Source organism: Labrus bergylta, chromosome 1 (assembly GCF_963930695.1).
Source record: "Labrus bergylta chromosome 1, fLabBer1.1, whole genome shotgun sequence".
Lineage (NCBI taxonomy): Eukaryota > Metazoa > Chordata > Actinopteri > Labriformes > Labridae > Labrus > Labrus bergylta.
In genome coordinates, this window is record NC_089195.1 from 4,667,688 (window position 1) to 4,687,260 (window position 19,573).

A 19,573-nucleotide genomic window follows, 5' to 3' on the forward strand; every position below is an offset into this window, starting at 1 on the left:
GGATCAACCAATTAACCAATTGATCCATATATAAGGCGCTCCGGATTATAAGGCGCACTGTCGTTTTTTGAGAAAATTAAAGGCTTTTAAGTGCGCCTTATAGTGCGGAAAATACGGTAATCTGCGATTGGGGAGCTTGGCCAGATGTGCTACAGCATGAACAATATGTTGGAAGCTTAACTAAATTAGTCAAATCTTAATGTCAGTTGGCTAGTTTACTATGTTGGCTGAGAGTCAAACATTGTGATAACTATCAAATGTTTTCCAGATGACTGACTTATTGTCTCTTATATCATTTGGCACCATCAAGGATGAATGTAATGTTAAGAGCATAGACTGTACAGAAGAAGTGGATGAGGCCACTGGGACATCATCTATAATTACTGTGTACTCATGATGATTTGAACAACTTTCGTAATCCTAAACTTGAATCTACATGGTGCCAATGTTGCTCGAACCCTCCTTAAACACACCAATGTTTGAAGTAAGTGTGTATGTGTACTCTAATGCTGCCTCACACATCTCTAAAGGTCTTTATGCTCAAATGGTAAACCATTTTAAACAGGTTACATAGGTTATATATAAATGACACCACAATGTGGTTCATTTTTACATCAACTCCACGGACACTGCTAAGCATCAAAACAAACTTTGACCACAGCGAAAACTACAGAAGCCCTAAGATGACATATTTTATTTGTCTCAGTTCTCCTGTGATAGAGGGAACATTTCAGTTGATCTTGACTTATTTATCTCATTATCTCAGGATGACACTGTTGGCTTTCCAGTGATGATGAGTTAATTTCAGTCGTTTCCTGAACATTTCAAGATATTAAGTCGTTAACGCAAGAAAAAAAATTCTCAGGATACAAAAGTTGGGATCTTAAGAAAACAACTTGAACTTTACTTGTTATCATGGAAAAAGAGACGGATAAAATGTGTGGATGTGTGTCTGCATGGGGCCTCTACAAAACCAATTTAGAGCAACAATGTCCTACTAACAATAAACGAACAGAGATCTTTAGTGACATCATTCTGAAGTGCTAAAGGACATTGATGAGTAGATCATTAAACCCTTTGTACACAGACACACTATTCACTGTTAAGATATTATCATTTCTGTTATTACCATCCCATACAACTTCAACCGTCCTTGAAATGCACTTCGCTTCGGACTCAATCATTTCTCGGTTTAAAACCACGCTAAGGCAATTGAGAGCCAATTTGGCTTGTAAATCACCGGGGCTGCTGGGTAGCCTCACACTCTGCTGGACTTGCCTTTGAATTAATAAGCCCCCCCAGAATCATTTCCAATAGCTCATGACGTTAAATGTTAAACACTGAATGTTGAGACAGCCGCTTCAACAAGGCCATGTTAATGATGTCTGTATTGATTAGTCGCTCCCACTCAGACGCTTCTGCAGCTCTTAAATTGCGAGAGTGAAGGAAAGATTTGAGCAGCAAATTGTAATTTTTTTTTTTTAAATATCATTTACAGGTTGTGTAAAGTTTCCACTTGAGAACGCGGCCTCATTTCGGTCCAGACAGCCGTGCGAAACCAGCAGTGAATTTTTTCGCACTGGTTGACGGGATTCAATTTAGTAGCTGCTACTGTGGAAGTAAACCACAACTTTATTAGTGAACAAATCATCCCCTGAAGAGGAGAGAGATCTGAGTTGTAAAACCTCCATCCACTCCAATCAGACGTGGCCTCAGCTGCTGACCACCAGGTGAAATACTACTTGGGCTTGCGACTTTTACAGCGAGTTGATTAGCGTATGTTCTCTGCACACCCTTGCAGCCGGGCCTACATCCTTAATCACCAGGCAGAAAATCTTTAGGGGCTTAAAGCAGCAATTACAGTAAAGTCAATCGATAATGACAGGTTCTAGAGGAGACCAAATGACTTTTAATGGATTTTAAAATGTGGCATAAATAATGCACGGGCTGAGGTGTATAATTACGGCTGACTGCCAGCTGCTGTTTAACCAAATGTATGGCACGCGAGGCAGATCCTTCCCCTCTTTTCTTCGATCACACTAAGAAAGAGGCTAAGCGCAGCTTTTAAGGTCCACCTCTCCTGTGCAGCAATGTGGCCGACAAAAGCCTAACTGTCGCAGCAAATTAACGGCATCCAAAAAAGCCTTTGCTTCCATTGCAGAGTGCTTCCTCTCTGGCCGCCGCACACAAGCCGGGGTTCTGTCTTCATCGCTGTGCCACAGAGGTTTGATGCACCAGATCCAGCTGGGTTTATGTCAGTGCCGTTCACCCCAGCTGGCCCCGTTGGTGTCCTTTCTACTGAGCGCTCGCTCAACACAGCTCCAAACGTCTCCAACAGACGAATTCGCCTGGATCTGTCCGGGAGGTGTGCAATGTACCAAATACTTATCCCCACTCATGCCTAGACAGCTTTAATAGAACAGTTTGGTCTATTAGAGATGAGAGGTGTGAAATAGCAATGAGATCACACCTGAACATTCATTTGTTTTCGCACCTCGGTATGCCTTTGTCTTAAATTAGAAATAAATAAGATGGATTTTGTTTTTGCCTCTCATGGTGACTCACTGTTTTCTCCTACTTCATTCCCTCTCTGTCGTCTGTGCTCATGAAGTGTATCAACTGCTCCATCAGTGGAAGAAAAGCATTTCCCTTTGTTCTTTCCTGTCTTCCTCTTCTCCATTGATGCTTAGGGAGCTGGGAGAGATGGGACTTAAGCAACAGTAAACTACATTTCATCTCAAACTATAAGCCTCTATGCTACTACCATGGACAAAAATGTGATCTGTCATACAAGGCAGTCATGGAAGTGACATGTGACGACGTCTTAGCTGAGCAGGAAAGATTAGAAAGCGAATCAAATAAAGATGAATATTGCTCACTCTCTTTCCCTGGCTCAGATCTGAGGCCAAGGGTTAACTTCTAAATTATGTGTGAGGCTGCTTACTAGTGGGACTTCATCTTTGGCTTTCCATGCATAATTAGGTTGGACCATTGGACGTGGTGCCAGTGTGGTTTTCAGGTTTTTTAAAGTTGACCTTTTTTTTTCTTCACAGATTTGTGATTTAAAATGTAAATATTAGGCAAGGCATCTCTACATTAACATTATATTTCTGTTCTGCACCTAATGATTAAATGTAAAAGTATAGGCTACATAAAGTGATCTCATTAGAGAGCGTTGCGGTCCCGGAGTGCAGGCCTGCTGGTGGTACCTACAGTCTCTAAGTGTACTATGGGGGGCAAAGCCTTCAGTTATCGGGCTCCTCTCCTCTGGAATCGCCTTCCAGCCAGGGTCCGGGAGGCAGACACAGTCTGTATTTTTAAGAATAGACTTAAAACTTTCCTTTTTGATAAATCTTATAGTTAGTGCTGGTGTAGACCAGCTCTTAGTTATGCTGCTATAGCCTTAGACTACCGGGGAAACTGGCACCTTGAGCTCCTCTCTCTCTCTCTCTCTCTCTCTCTCTGTGCATATACAGTACATCATATTACTGCATGTATCTATCTGTAAATCTCACTCACTGACCACCTACTTTCCTGAGAGCTACTGAGCTCTCTTAGGCTCCTCAAGATCGTTGGTTGACGGCCTGCCAGAACAACCCCCCCCCCCACCGGATTGTTGATGGACGGTCTGCCTCCCCCCACCCCCTTGCTCCCTATCCCTCTTCCTGCATTTTATCCCATCTCTCCCCCTATCCCCTTCCAAGCCCGGTGCAGTCTGGGCCTGTGAAGGCTGTTTCGTCATGAGCAGGGGATCCAGCCGAAGATTTCTGCCTTTTAATAAGGCAGCTTTTTCTTACCACTGTAACTTTTGCTGCTTTGCTAAAGTGCTCATGATGGATAGGCCGGATCTTTGTAACATAGTAATAAGTAAGGTCTTTTACTTGCTTTTTGTAACATAACAATAAGTAAGGTCTTTTTACCTGCTTTTTGTAACATAACAATAAGTAAGGTCTTTTACCTGTTTTTTGTAACATAACAATAAGTAAGGTCTTTTACCTGCTTTTTGTAACATAACAATAAGTAAGGTCTTTTACTTGCTTTTTGTAACATAACAATAAGTAAGGTCTTTTACCTGTTTTTTGTAACATAACAATGAGTAAGGTCTTTTACCTGCTTTTTGTAAAGTGTCTTGAGATAACACTTGTTATGAGTTGATGCTATACAAAATAAATTGAATTGAAATTGAATTAAAGTTGTATAAGTTATATATATCTATACTGTCTAGAGGCTCAACAAAGTATTACTAATTCTTAAGTTCAGAGACTTTCAGCCCATTTAAGCCTAATGTGTCGGTTTTCTTGTTTCCCACTTAACAGCGGAACAAAACAGAGCATATTTTTGCCAAATATTTTTTTCAGGAGAGTGTGGAGACAAAAATAGAGCTAACAGAGAGAAAACTGCAATTATAATAATCAAAGGCCAAAGTCAATGTTCAATGATTGTGATGTAATATGCTAATGTTCTACTATTTTTGCTAATTCTACCTCAGGCTTTATTTTGCATTTGAACAGTAATCTCTGAATCCCAAACTTGAAGATGAACTTGTTAGGCTATGGTAAAAAGGGTATAACCAAACCAAGATTAAAAGGTCAACTTCACTGCAACATGAAAATGTCCACTTTCCTTTTCCATATCCTTGTCCCATTCTTTGAACTCATAGCTCTTGATCATCTGGGAGGTTATATCTCCAAAGGTAGCAAGATTTAAATGGACTAGGGGGCATCGTTGTCCTAGTGGTTAGCTTGTGCACCCCATTTAGAGAGGCTAAAATCCTGCTCAGCCCGGAATCTAATCGTGTACCTGTGGCTGCTTTCCTGCATGTCATCCCCTACTCTCTCTGTGATTCCCAACTCTATCCACTTCCCTATCTCTCCAATAAAGGAATCAAAAGCCCATTTATAAATCTTAGAGAGAAAAATACAGATTCAAGGTTGAACTGATTAAGCTGTGTGACCAAATCACATCTCATTTACACAAACATGATATTTCAGCACTTCAGAACTTCAGAGTTATTATTATTTTGTATTTGGCTGTAACCCACCCCGTTTGCAGAGTTACACAGTTATAACAGTTCTAGCTGGAGTAATCTCAAAATTGTTACTGAATTCATCTATAATAATAATAATAACAATAATAATAATAAAGTTTATTTATAAAGCACTTATCAAAACCAACGTCACAAAGTGCTTTACAGAAAGAAGAAAAAATCCCAACAGTCAAATACACAACAATAAAATCCTATTAAAAAAAACATGAAAAATAAAACAACAGTGCAGCAATCATCCAATTAACAGAGAAAAGAGAAACAACTGAGACAAAGATTGGCTAAAGTTAACATTAAAACAAATAAAACATCATGGATGAAACAAGTATTGTAAGAAAGCCTTACGATAAAATGTGTTTTTAAAAGAAGATACTGATGTAGCTCCATCATTTATCGTTTACAACCAAAAGACGGAACGATGGACCGACATAGCATAAATATAACCAGCATTTCATCTTGATTTTTGTTTTGTATGTTATGTATGTACACAGCAAACGTGTGAACTCTCCCCTTCTCAAGTTCATCAGGTTCATGTCAGATACAAGCAAAATAAAACAAGAGTCTTAGCAGCACAGCCTTAGAACTGCTGGTCACATACACCTCGAGCTGACTTCAAATTCAGAATCACATTTGGCAGACTGAACAGAAGCACAAGCCAGACTGACAATGTTGTGCAGGCTTTCACTTGCACACAATATAGCACATTAGCTAGTGCAAAAGCCATGCTGTGGCCTTCAAGTTGACAGATATATTCTAGTGCTCTGGAGTGGCCAAGATTAACAACCAGTCCCTTGTCCTCATTTGACTTTTGCTGGTGTTTGTTACTTCTTGGGCTATATGCTGCAGCTTCTTGAGCTCGCAGGAATTCAGAAATACAGGCAGCAGGACTCCTCTTTTTTTTTAAGTCTCTTCTCATTCCTCGCTTTTCCTGCCTTCCACAATCCTTGACTGACAGTTTTCTCCCTCATCTCCCTTTTCCATCTGCTTCCTGCCCTTTTCACTCCCTTCTCATCAACCTCTCAATTAGCCTTCTTGTCTCTTCTATTGTACCTCATGGTCCAGCTTGCTTGGTAGTAGCTGAAGCGAGGAGAGTATTGAGGTATTCAGGGAAGTTAGGTGTTTGTGTGCTGAAAGTGGAATTTGTTTGTGTGTGCATGCGTGCATGTGTGTTTTAAATTTTGCGAAGCGACAAGGAAGTATTATAACGTGTCTTATTAAGGGCGTGGTTCCTTCGAGTGACAGTTGGATTAAGCTATTTTCTAGGGGTCATCTCAGCAAATTTAGTCACTGAACTTAACCTCTCACTCTTTATGTTGTTAGTCACATTTTGGAGATTATCTTATGCTAATACTGGATTTTAAAAAACAAGGCTTTAGGGTGTTGCTGCTTAAGTGACAGCTGCTGCTAGCTGTCTGTTATGTGTCAAGTAGACTAATCCATAGCCACCGAACAGGTGTATGTCCTCATCCTAACTGGCTTGTTTACTTTGTAGCGGATTTGGCAAGATTTAATTTGGGGGTGCCAGTCAGAGTCAAGTCTGATAAACTAAATATAAATACAAACAAATATATTTTTGTCAACCTCACAAAATAGTCATGAAGAAATAACCAGGAACAAATTAATCAAGTGCAGCAATAAGCCACAAAAGCAACCAAACAAACAGCAATGCAATTTTCTGAAAATGGATTTTCAGAACAACCACCAAACAGCAGTGCAAAAAGAAAAAAAAAGAAAAGGATGTGTGTGTGTCACCGTTTCAGTTTTATGTTCGTGAATTTTAATCCCAAAGTTCAGTCCGTTCTAGTTCAATATCGATCCATAAAACAACAACAAAAAACTCCACACCGGGTTTTACCGCAAACCCACTACTCAAAGCAAATGAGGAAATACAACTTTAAGAACCAGCGTCTCTCATCGCTGTGCAAAAATCAGAGAACACACAAGAACAAAAAGCACACCAGGTAACCACGGTAACAACGTTTAAAGAGTCAGTCAGTCAGGTCAGTGTTGGACTTAGCTCCACTGGAACCTTCAGCTGCTGACTCCGGAGATCATCACACTTCACCACCTGATCTGATGGGGATGTTAACACGTCCAGCAGAGAATCATTTCAGTGTGTTCACTGTTTGGCATACATTGATTTATTTGCTGCGTGGGTTTCAGGATTGGTGTTGGCATTTTCCTATAGTGATTAGAAGAACAGAGCACCAATTTGTGACGTTCGTCCGGCATTGGGATTTTTCAGGAAGATAAACAACTTAAATCAGTTACCACCATAAACAAAGTCTAATTTTGCAGGGGAATCAATAAATTACAACATCAGCTAATTTATAATTAGACACAGCTATAGACTCTATAGCTTTGATAAAGTGGCCTTTACCAGCAACCCCTTGCTCCTCTGAAGCACCACTTTCAAATGTGGTCATTTCTGACTCCAAGAATACCCAGTGGACTCCAGAATGCCCAACTCAAAGCTTCAATAAGAAAACAGACACACTGGAACACATGCTCACTCCAGCTTCTTGTTGTTTAAAGTATTCTGATCCGCAGGAGGAATGCACTCTTGAAGTATTTTCCATGTCCCTTGGAGGCTTTAGGGGAAGGCTCTGACTGTTCAGCGCTGGGGGTCGGACGCCTTCTAATAGAGTTCTTGGTCGATTATGACACAAGTAGAGGATTCATCAGTGCGGAGTGATGTGCGGAATCAAGTCCTTGGGGCCACAAGCAGTGTAGATCAAGTGTAGATCAATGTCCCCTTTTGAGCAAAATTACCTGGAAGCTATTATGACACATCCATCTCTTTTAGTAAAACCGCACCTCTGTTAAATTAGTCATGCACTTCAGGCGGAGACCTTTGACATTATTACACCTCCAGCACCTGAATACTAATGCTAACATCAAAAGCCTTGGCCTGACACCGTGGAGATTTGAAACTTTATGCTTAGGATTAGATTTTTTTTGAGGATCTGTCAGGTTCCTCTGTAAAAAAAAAAGAGAAAAAAAGAAGCAGCAAACAGAGATATGCGTTTGGATTATCTTTTCCACTTTTTAACTCTTCTCAGAAATACGCTTCCATCACTGTCTCATGTATCGATTGCTGGCAAAAGTAGAGAGTCATTTAACTCTCTACTTTTTTTTTTCTCTTACCGAACATGTTCTTCTCTTCACATTGAAGGTGAAGGAACGATACTCAAACAGTACTTGTTACGGGTATCCTGTGATGAAATGTGTTCCGATACGGATCTGCTGATGCCCATGAAATCCTCACTGATTGGACCATGAAATTAAATCATTCAATGATACTGTGAGATCTCTTGTTTATCTTGATGGCAGGTGCAAATTGACATTTTAAGCTACATCAGCTGTGAAAAGCGTGGCTCAAGATTGCATCTTTCTCTTGGTGGAGCATGTCTTCTCAACACCGAATACATTTGCACGCTCTGACATTTAAAAGAAAAAATATGAATCAACATGAGGGAACACAAGTCATTGTTACTATTAAGACAGTGACTCAAACACATTTTATCAAATTATATATTTGTTATTACTTCTCCCCTTTTACATGTTTAATGTGGATTCATTTCTGCCTCATTTGCCCTTTGTTTCTCTGTGAGTCTAGTGTGTGTGTGTGTGTGTGTGTGTGTGTGTGTGTGTGTGTGTGTGTGTGTGTGTGTGTGTGTGTGTGTGTGTGTGTGTGTGTGTGTGTGTGTGTGTGTGTGCGTGCGTGTTGTGGTGATTCTGATGATGAACAATGAATGATCACAGCTTGAAGCCAATTCTCGTGTTAGAAAGCGAGGCAGGAGGTGTCGGCCAGAAGGCTGACAAGTCTTCAGTTAAATGTATGTAAATGAGTCCACAGGTTATTACATCTCTCAGGGTGTCTGTGTGTGTGCTCAGGTGTCTGTGTGTGTATTCAGGTGTCTGTGTGTGTGTGTGTGATCCAGCCTCTGTGTTCATGTTTATGAGGCCGTTGAGCAAGCACAGCTGTAATGAGAGTTGATCAAGCGTGTCATACTCAGTGTGGCGCCGCAGCGTGGTCACTGTGTCTGCCTGTCTTACCTCTCGAGACCCTCCAGACTCATCCTGTGTGTCCTCAATGAAATCCAGCCTCACACACACACACACACAAACACAGTGGGAAGGGCTCCGTCCTTAGGGGTTGAATCATGCCACATCACACTACATCCATTTGTGAACTACACCGAGAAAGCAATGTTAAAAGTCATATATAATCTTATATTCTGCTGTTTGAGTGCATTGTGTAACATAGGTATTGTTTGACTGAGACCCTGTTTTGGTTTGATAATCATTGATTTTGCAGAATGCAATGTAGCAGTGCGCACTTTGGAAAGCTACGAGACACCTAAGAAGGTTGTCTTTGACCAATAAAATGAGTGTGTCGCATGAGAAACCATAATACAATGTAGACGTATAGTAGACTTCTTTGAATGAGATCGGAGACAGGAGCTGACAGGCAGTGCACAGAGGCAATGCACAGGCTGCAAGTTATTTTGCGTGCTGACCCGTAGACTCCTGTAAATTCGTTTTCCGTTTTTTGGTTTGTACCTGGACCCTTAGTGAGGATGAAATGTACCTTTTGCACTCATTCAAGCATATTTACATAGATGTGTATTGCTAATATGTTGATTAAGATGCCTTGTCCCAATTCAAGAACAATAAACGATTCATTATTTGATTTCCTATTTTATTCGATTCTGTCATCTATATCACCATCACCATGGATATACTAATCAACATCAAAGACTTCCTCAGTATCATCATCACTGACATCACAAATATCATCAATGACATGAAGTGAGGAGGTGTTCATGAAAGAGCTGAGAGTTTAGCAGACACAGTTGGTTTATTTGTTGTAACTAAATATACTTGGTTTAAAAAAAAGATCATATGTTGGGCTAAATATTATTGTCGTTCAACATTGATATCCAAATTAAGAACCCTCATTTGGTGAAATTTAGTCATTCAAAATGTAAGCACTATTAAGTTGTTCATCTTTTGTAGCATGGAAAATGCATCAACAGTCAGGTAAAAAATTATCTGAAGAACTATACAGAAATCTAGCTGTGGATTTGGTCATGCCATTGAAGTCAAATTAGAACTGTAACTACTTAAATCAATGCACACAAACACATACAAAAAGAATCTCTGTTCAGCATGAGGTCCCCTGAGGTTTTAATCTTGGGGTCAAGACAAGAGTTATTTGACAAACAACCTTGGAACACTGCACTCAGTATGACACAGTTTGTATTGTGTTTTTCGTCCAAGCTGAGATTGGTAGGTCTGTTATTTGGTAGAGAAAATCTGTGTTTGCTACATCCCATTAACTCCAGTGGCTTCAGAGGCTGTTAACCGTGCTTGGTTTAGGCAAATGAAGCTCTGGCGTAAGTTCAGTCAGGAAGACTTTTATAATTGCCTTCACGATCGGGTCTTTCTCATTCATCCTTTTTTTCCACGCTCACTCATGTTTCCGCTGTCATTTTCTGGGGCTGTCACCGGATAATCAGCTGTCTTGTCAGCGGGACTCATCTAACCAATGGCATGGGGTTCCTCCCTCATTTTCCACCTCTCATCGTTCTGCACCCCTTTTAAATATGTTTCTTTATCTTCCTTAGGTCCTTCATGCTGATGTTTCGTGCGCCCCTCCACCTCCCCAACACCGCCCAGATTGGCAGAATCATCATCCATCAATTCTTCAGTCATCAGCTTCACCACCACCATCTGGACTCCATGGGGGGGATTTATTCTGTCAACGCTCAGAATTGTCATTCTCCAAACACATCGCCCACCCCATAGAGTCCAAGCACCAAAGTATTTCTGTAAAGATACATTTTCATGTTATTCATTGTAATTAATGATTTTCTTCATTCACATGTCTCTCCTGATTGAAGTTTCATTGTATGCCATCACATCTATACTTATAAGACAATACTGCTATCGCCCCCTTGTTTCTTTGATACTGTATGAGCTGATGAATCACCAGTTAAAAAACAACATCAATAGAAGATATGTCGGTTTGAGTCCATGCTATATTAGCAAGGTAGACCAACTAGCTTCCACTTCTGGCTTGGAGTCCAAACTGAACAGTATGAATCATGAAAAAAAGTAGAAATATGTGATTTGATAAATGGTCAGAGATAAGCTTGATGAGAAGCCCCAATTTGGAGAGTATCAAGAGTGACAGAGAGAAAGTGCAGTTCTTTAGTTCACAACATCCATGCTTTAAAATCCGAGGGTCAATATAAAAATGTACAATTTCCTTGTAGTTCATATTTCCTTTGTTCAAAAATCTGACAGATATTCAGATTTCACATCAACTTTAAATTTCCGTTCTGTATCATCTTTGAGATCATCCACAAAATAAACTTTTCGCAAAGTATCAAAAAAAACTTTTCACTACAAAATAAAAAAGAACTATTTTTCAAGGAGGGAGAGAGTGAGCTGGGTGAAATGGAGCATATAAGGGTGAGGCGATTCTCAGAGAGTCTCAACAGAAACCAAGACAGAAGCAGAAGAGAGACAAAAATACGCACACACGCACGCACGCACACACACACACACACACGCGCGCGCACGCGCACACGCACACACACACACAACAGGGCTTTTTGAGAGGATGTGGGCAGCAGATATATCATGCTTCACTCAACCGATTTGAGCTGGTTTATGTCTCACATTTGCACTCTTCTTCATTTCGTCTTGTCTGATACATTACAGTAAGCGCCATGTTTCATCTGCTACTCTCTAACACACTGTGTAATTAGAGCTTAACTGGGTTTTAATGTGACATTGGTTGTCCAGATAGCCTGCTGATCCTCTTGTAAGGTGTATGTTTTTGAATAAGGCAGTGTGAGGGGGTAAGGAAGGCGGGGATCATTGCACAGACAGGATTATAGAAGAAGAAAGCGAGTCCTTTTCACCAGGAAAATGAGACTTATTAGAGTCTGTGCTCCATGCATGTGTGCTCTGAAGAGGTGTGGATGTTTCTTCACTCCACACAGTCAGCATGTCCATGTGTCAAACAGACAATTTGTACAGATTGATAAAGACCCGTCGGGCTACTTTTTCTGTATCAGAGACTGCATATCAAGGCGGACAGCATGACAGCTCCCCAAAGGTGAAGCCAATGTATCTCCATCTCTCCCTGGTTATTGGCTTAAGTAAAGGTTGATAAAGTCCTCCTCCTCAATTTTAACAGATGGGAAATTAGTTGTAAAATCAAAATACATGTTAAATTAATGATGCACAAAAATGTGTTCTGCCATTATAGTTAGGTCTAATCATGCTGCTTTAGGTCCAACTGTTCATTCTGAGAAGTTTCATTTGACCTGGATAGTAACAAAATAGAGGAGGAATGAGGGGAGGAGACTTAAACGCCAGCACTTTATTCATTTAGCTTTCCATAACCAGAAAAATCTGCTTAAGACTTGCACAAACATAGTAAAAAAAAATGTTATTCTCATGTTTCATGTCTTGTGTTTGCTCTTTACTTTGATACTTACCCTGTTACTCATTTCAGATCCTTTGCTTCCTGCCCTCCCGCCTGGGTCTCCCACGTCTGTGATTACCTGATGTGTCTCATCTGTGTCTAAATGTCTTCACTCTCCCGAGTATTAAGTCTCTGTGTTCCCCTCCTTCTGTGCAAATTTGTCTTGTTCCCTAGTGACAGAGTTCCAGCCTTCCCTGTGTATTTTTCATGATTAGTATTCCGACCTGTTTCTGTATTTTTTCAACCTATAATACGTGACATTTGATCTAATGTTCATTTTGTAAACAGATTACGTCTGTTCTCCTCTTTTATAATTGTTGCAAGGAAAGTAGAAAACAAACAAAAAACACACAAACTTCTGGTTCTCTATCATAATACAGATCATTATTTGATAGACATGGATTCAGATAATGACATATCTGCACACCCCTGGCTCCAAATGTCGCCACCAGCACATGATATCAGCAGTATTATGGCTTCACTTTAGTACAATGAGGGGTGGAGATGCATCATCCATCTTTATATGCAATCAATGGTGTGTACAGTTTGTCTACAGCTGTCCAGTGTTTGCACAAGTGTTGAAATTGAACAGCAGGTCCTTTTCTCTTGAGCTATTGGAGTGTGACGGGACTCACTCCTATCTATCAAGAAGGTAATTAATTAGGATGGATCGATTTAGAGCCTCTCCGATAATGATCTCTCTTGGACGTCTCACTTATTTATCTGGGGGGTCTTTAGAGGTTGGTGGGGGGTTGTTAATGTGTGGAAACTGTTAATAGTCTCTTGCGCTTACAATGAGTAACATTGTTGATTATACAAACACATGCAATTAAGCACGCAGACACATGCACACACACACAAAAACCCGATCAAGGTTTTTAACGTCATGCACAGGTAGACCCCGGGCCAAATCCAATTAAGAAACATCTGCATGCGCCTGCAGGAGAACAAACACACAAACACTCTCTGCCCCACTGAGAAGTCATCACTCCTTTTTTTTTTTAATCCCTCAGGTGCTTTTTTTTCCAAATAAATACCCAGAACAAAGCACCTTTACAAGCGAGCCAACCCCAATTACAATCATGAGACACATTCGTCATGTAAACTTTGTGCGCTGAGAAATTTACTGGTTCAAGCAAGAAGCCTCATTTTATTTATAGTCGGAAACAAATGCAGCACTCTTGAAAAATTGGTTTGGTGTGGAAGGAATTAGCAGGAATTTCAAAATTCAGCAGCTATGTTTCTTAGGCGTATGGCTCTTTCCAATAGTCTAATCTCATTTCTTCCTCCCCTCGATGTGAACATGCACACATACTTTGTGTCTTTATACCATGTAAGGACTTTAACAAAAGCAAGTGCTTTTAAGGTCTGGCAGTGGCGTGCATTGAGGACTCTTATATAGGTGTCTTGAGTGGCAGCCAGCCCCCCCCTCCCCTCCGCCACTGGATTGGATTGGATGGGGGCCCCTTGTTTGACAAGCTTTGGCACCTAACTCCATGCGCAGTGGCATGGGTGCCACTTGGCAGGCTAGCACAGAGCACCACTAGTCTCTCTGAGTCTCTCAGCATCTTTGTTTCTCCTCCCTCTCTGCTGCTATTTCTGCCTTTCCAAGTTTGGCGGAGGATTGTGGAGCAGCGGAGCCGTGAAAGTGTGGAAGGGCGGCACTCGGGTCACAAAAATGGCTCCGGCTTTGGTGAGTAGCAGAGTACAGGCAACTTTCCAGACAAAACATTACACACATACAGATATGTACAAAAGAGAACATAGTAGAAAGTAGCCTTTCAACTCAGTATCAACATTTTACACAGAAATAATCTAAGAGTATCACCTTTTCTCATTTCACCTTTTAGCACAAATAGCTCAAACTTACTCAAAAACTCACAAATCTTAACAATATACTCTAAAGAACAGAAATTGGACTTAAAGATGAAAGTGCAAAACATAAAATATATCTTCAAATTTGAATCATAGCTGACACAAATGTGGCTGCACTTGATTCACAAAGAGTCCGAGGAGGTGCTGCAAACACAAACTTTACAACTCTCTACTTTACTTAAACTTCTCTGGCAAGGACCACTCCACAACAATCTGCGTTTTAAAGAATTATTGATTAAAGATCATATTACTGATGAGACAGAGGAATGTATGTTGAGATACTGATCATGATGGAAGAGGATGTTGTCAGTCTGGGAGGATGGAATGACTGAAGGGCAGAGGGAGACTCAGGATTGGGGTTCCGTTTTAGGCATAACTCTGCCCCGAGCTGATCAAGGCCCAGACTGTGCCTAGAATTAGACAAACAAGAAGAGGGGATGAGGAAAGAGGGGGGGTGGATGATAGGAAAGGAAGGGAGGGTGGGACAAGAACTGAGACAAACAGGGTGGGATGGCAGATCCCATGATAACACTGTTTTATATATTTTTTTTTAAAGATTATTCACTTTTCAACATGTAACAGTGCACAAATACATGATTTTTCAACCTGCCACATTTGCCATGTAAGTATGTCTTTCCTCATCTGCACACTGCACATTTCTGCCCTCCTCACTTCTGGCTTGCAGCTTGTTTGTCCTCTTTGCTCATCGTCTGTGTATAGCGCTGCAGCCCGCTCCACCGCAGAATTGTTTGTAAGTCAGCCAGTTAGTCAGAATATGAGTCAGTCAAGTCAGCTGGTTGTCAGACGTGCTCTCCTGGGATGAAAGGCAGAGAAGGCCTCTTTGCCCGTCATGTGTCAGGTGCTGTCAAGACAAACCGATGCTAATGACGGGAAGTGTGTGGCATCCAGGTATCCTCCCGCGCTGTCATGTGCCTCCATTTCTCCCCTGACAGACGCTGACTGACAGAACATTTGATCTGTTTTTGAGCGCCACCGCGGAGGGTTGACTTCATTTTCGAGATGTTAATGAATAGTAGTAAAGGGCCAGCCTTTTTTTTTTTTTTTTTTGGCGCCTGCTGTCAGAATATAAGTCATTATCACAGCACCCAGCAGAACAGCTGCAGCGTGACATCATGATTTATGAGCCGTGACTTTATTGTCAGTTGTAAAGCCTGTGACTTATACTGTATGTCACTGCTAAACTGTGATTTTTAAAGGCGGTTCAGAGGGTTCCTGTGTAAACATAGTGAGCGTTGCCAGCAGATTGTCACACGCCATTTATCATGCATTTAATTGGGAAAAAAAAGCAACGGAACTCTTGTCTGCTAATCAAAGACATGATCTTTGTTGATTATGTTAGCTCATTTTATTAAGATAATTAACCTTGTGTGTAATGTTATTCCTATAAACCCCTAGGAATAAACAATTAGTTTAATCTCATTTGCCATGCCTGCATTTCCCTGTTTAGCATCTACAACGCTTTCAGAGCAGTATGGCTTGAAATAAATCTTCAAACAGCAGCAACAGTAGAAAACAAGTACACACACACACACACACACACACACACACACACACACACACACACACACACACACACACACACACACACACACACACACACACACACACACACACACACACACACACACACACACACACACACACACACACACACACACACCATTCAATGCCACAGAATCCATTGCATTCAATCAATGATCAGATCAATTTTTATTGCATTGCTTCACTACATTTTCAGATTAAATTGTAAGGGTGGTCAACAATGCAGGAGATGTTTACCCCCATCCCTACATTTACACACCCAGTGAGACTCCCATTTACTCCTTGTTTTCGTTTCCTCCAGCTCTGTTTCACTATGAAGGGAGCAATTTGTAATCATTAGTGCCATCACATTTTGGTGTTTTCAATCACTTTTGAAAATAGTTATAATAAAAGACAGATTCAGCCCCTGACGATTCCAAACTCATCTCAATTTTAGCTTTTTGATATGGAATAGGTTTTCCATAAGACTATAAAGCATGATGTGGCTAGTTGTACAATAAATGGAGTATGGGTGTTCTGATCCACGAGTTTCACTGACTGTAACTGCATCAGATTTTGCTTTAAAGTCTGCCTCAGAGGGGTTATTGTTGGTTATGATTTCAAGCACGTCAATACCACTCAATTCAAAGAAAACAAGTAAGGGATGATGTGTGATCGGCATTGCATTATTGATTAGGAAATTCTTTAATAGATTTTTAAATCAAGCTATTTCTTCAGCAAAAAAAATGTCAGATTCATTTTTTGAAAAGGCTTGTTTTTACAAAATAAATCCTAACATTCTCTTTGAAGATGAAGCGTGATAGTTGAACTCAACAGAGATGTATCGCCTGTAACTGTAGGAGACTGTTAATATTTTCTCTTAATCAGTCTTCAGACACCTCCGTAGCTCTTATAATGTTTCACTCAGAATCGATTCCATGCGTCTCCAACTCGTCTACTCTCTCTTCTAAAATTGTTGAGTTCATTGTTGAAGGTCTTTTATTCATAACAGCTGTATACTTTTCAGATAAAGCACATCATAGAATGTCATAATTGTCCAATCAAAACTAAATATTTGATAGAGCCATGTTATGATTACTCAATAATCCTGTGAGTTTGAACGATTGACATTTTAAGCAGTGCTTCTATAAGTGAGTTTTTTAAAGACCGCACTGACACTTTGGAGATGGTACAACACAGAGTTTAGTATACTCAGTGAGATTAGACGGTCATGAGTGGAGGTCTGTATGAAATGAAAACCCCTGTGGCGTAGTTAGGCCTTGATGGCACATTGGATATCTCGACTTCTGTAAAGAATCAAGACAACTAATTTCCAAAACATGTCGTTCTATCTGTGGTTTCCTTGCAACGACAAGTTAACCTGTCTTCTTCTTGTAAGTGTTTCTGTTTCACCTTGTTAGAACTTGAGCAGTAATTATAGCTCTTTATTCCAGGTCGAGCCCCGTCACCATTTATTTTTATTGGGAGTAAGAAAGGAAGTGAAGGTGTACACAGGGTTAATTGCAGGGTAGTCAGTGTACTGTGGCTGCTTTTGGTTGCTACAATTATTGCCGGCTAACTTTGCTTCCTACACACCTCACAACCTGCTGACTGCTCTTAGGTGTGGGGGTGTCCTGCAGTTTCTGTCTCAACCTTAAAATAGGTTGCAGCCCACAAGTCTGCAGCAAGACCTCATACACTCAAAGCAGATCCCAGAATGTATTCTCTACACTGCATCAGAGTGGGCCTTCTGTTTATCTCACTGACGAGACTTCAGTATTAACTTACTTGCCCATATCCAACCTGGACAGCTAGACAGGTGAAATACTATGTATATCTCATTCCTTCTATTCTGCACACCATGCATCACTTTGGTTAAAGTTACCAAGGCTGTTCGGTATATGAGTTATTTCAGTCCTGTTTTGATAACGGCCTTATTTCCACACACACAGTGGCCCAAGACTATTATCAAAAAAAGGATCCCAGGATACCACTCAATTACAGGGGCATAATCAAATTAGTTTTACGTAGAAATTGTTTTTTTGCAGAATAGTTAACCACCTTGAGAGAATGGGTCTGCTTTTGGATGAGCAAAATTGATTCAGAAAAGCAAGCGCATTCATTGTACTTGCAGTCACCTCAATCATACATTCTACAATTAAGAAGAACAGATCAGTGGGCAGCTGTGGCTCAGTTGGTAGAGTTGGTCATCTCACTATTCAAATTAAAGCCTCTAACATTGAAGTTAAAGTTGATGATCAGATTTTTTGGAATATTATTCCATTGGGATGATGCATTTTTACTGGCTGAACATGAAGAAGATCTACAGATTATGCTGAATGTTGTTGCAGAATGGTCCTGGAAATGGAGACTAGTGGTGACTCAAGACGAAACACAAATAGTCCCTTTTAGACAAAAATCATTAGTTAGAAGTGCAGTTACTTTTTTATGTAGGTTTACCAGTGCTATCATTAAGTTATCAATGCAAATATCTTATCTTGACGTTAGATAAATGCATGACATGGGTCATGAGCCAAAAAGGGTTAGAACCACTGCCATACATTTACATCAGTCCTGGCTGTGAATGGAGATATTGGATTGGAGCCTCCAAACATGAGACACAAATGTGAAATGCTTCAGCTTTGGAATACACTCATGAAGAATCCTAATCAGAGTATCCTTAAAAAAAATATTTAATTGGGAAACTTTTTGTTGTCATCCCTGGGCAAATGAGTTAAAATAGGTTACTCTGTGATATTAAGGAGATTAAGAGTGAAGTGTCTCTTGTGTACAAGAAGAAGGGTCTGTTTTCCTGTTGATATGATGGTTGTCTCATAGAGAATAGTTACATTGTAGAGTATATTAAATACAATTTAACCAACATCTAAAGATCCCTCTGTGCACACTTACATTCAGGGATGTTACCATTAGCCTTATAGACTGGCAGGTTCAATACCACTTAAAAGAAAGACAATTTGTTTGTCATGGGAGTTAAGTGAAATTGAGAACACATAGAAAATTCTCTTTTTTTCTTTCTTTTTTTCCGCTCTCATCTATGACAACACTTCCCCTGTGCTGCTACCTTGTCGTGGTGGGGTTGCTTGTGTGCCTCCGTGACTCTGAAGGCTATACCGCTGGGGGGTTTATACCCCCCAGCAGGTTCAACCATGCAGGTAATTATAAAAAGCAGCAACTGGCCCTCCAGGTTGGGGGTTAGGTGTGGGGTTAACTACCCCATCCTGTAAAAACGTTCCAGTTACAGAAACGCTAACGAATAAAAACCAAATCACACACCTGGCTGAAGAAGGTTCCCCAGCAATGGGGACTATGACGCTTACCAGCCAAACCCGCAAGGGCGCTGGTAATCCGACACACCTTCTGATGCCAAGAACACCCATCCCCCTGGGGACATGGAACATCAGAACCATGTTCCAGGCTGGCAAGGCTGCAACCATTGACAAGGAAATGGAGCGCTACAACCTCTCAGTCCTGGGCCTGGCAGAAACAAGATGGACGCAGTCGGGTGAGGTCAAATTGGGAGTGGCAATCATGATGACGAAAGGCACTAGAAAGGCCCTAACTGCATGGAAACCCATCAGCTCTCG